The sequence below is a fragment of the Melanotaenia boesemani genome, chromosome 18 (assembly GCF_017639745.1).
Source record: "Melanotaenia boesemani isolate fMelBoe1 chromosome 18, fMelBoe1.pri, whole genome shotgun sequence".
Lineage (NCBI taxonomy): Eukaryota > Metazoa > Chordata > Actinopteri > Atheriniformes > Melanotaeniidae > Melanotaenia > Melanotaenia boesemani.
In genome coordinates, this window is record NC_055699.1 from 33495726 (window position 1) to 33496886 (window position 1161).

The window sequence follows — 1161 nt, forward strand, 5'->3', positions numbered from 1 at the left end:
TACTGATGGACGATACAACGAGGCGTCTCACGTCGAGGCTGGAAGGTTCCTAAAAGTCAGAAGATGAAGAATCCAGCGGCAGGAGATCTGCCGCAGACAAAGGAGACGACGTGTAAGTTTAACTTATTAAACATGCGCCGATTGTATACGTGTGTTATGAGTAAACATTTCAGATGGTTTTCTACTGTCTGTGTTGAGCAGATTACAATAAGTAAATATTTCAGACGGCGGGTTTATTGTAACTCGTGTTCTGTTTCAGACGTTGCTGCAGCTCATTGAACTCCTCACCGTCCGCCTGGTCCGGAGCAAAGCTGATAACTAGCGGGAAAAGGTTGTTCTCAATTCTACCGATGAGCAGTGGACAGAGAATTTCTGTATGTCCAGGGAGACATATCAATACATCTGTGGCTTACCTCAGACATCAGAGGCAGGTGCTGCAGACCCTCCCTCAGGCTGAGAAGAGGAAGCTGCAACACAAATACAAAAACACCATCAGCCTTCTGAGACAACTTCAAGAAAGATTTTAATTCTAACCCTGACTGTGATCTTCATCTTAAAGTTTTAATCAGCTGATTTCTTCAACGTGCGTCTCTGTTGTTCAACAATAACGTTTTAACAATCTGGGACCTTTGGACCTATGGGACACATGCTGTGAAGTCTTGTGTTACCTCCAGAGCTGCTGGGAGCTGTGCTCCCCTGACGCCTCCTCTTCCTCTTCTGGCCCTAAAAAGTGAAAAAGAGACATTTGATTTTTCCTCTGATACCAGCTGATAGAAACTCTTTGCTGTCACCGTTTCATCAGCATCAGTGCAGTGAGGTGATCATGTCTGAGCACAGCGTATGTACGTAGTTGTCCCTGTTGGACCACTGGGGGTGCTGCTGCTCATGGCGGCGCCTCGCTGCGTCGGCCTCCTGGTAGTACTTGGCCTGCTGCTTGGTGGACAAGGACTTCCACTGTGGACAGACCACAAAGTACTGTCAGCCTCTCAGATCAGAAACCAGCATCAACACAGGATGCTTAGCAGATCAAGTTTACTTACTCTCTCCCCCAAGATGGTGTTCACTGCCGCGCTCCCGGTGTGGCCAAGTTCAGCCACCACACTCACCCTCTGCTCCTTCAGAAAGAGCATGAAGGCGTTGGGTGGCTTCTTAACGTATGGC

The 1161-nt window shown here is 48.1% G+C and overlaps 1 long non-coding RNA gene across 1 annotated transcript; it reads right to left on the bottom strand.

Annotated features, from left to right (window-relative positions):
* Positions 1–412: 412 nt before the first annotated feature.
* LOC121628445 lies at positions 413–859 on the bottom strand. The gene is made up of 3 exons (XR_006008176.1): positions 847–859; positions 669–723; positions 413–467 (listed from the first exon to the last, which is right to left on the bottom strand). It is a non-coding gene; the product is annotated as an uncharacterized LOC121628445 (long non-coding RNA).
* Positions 860–1161: the final 302 nt, after the last annotated feature.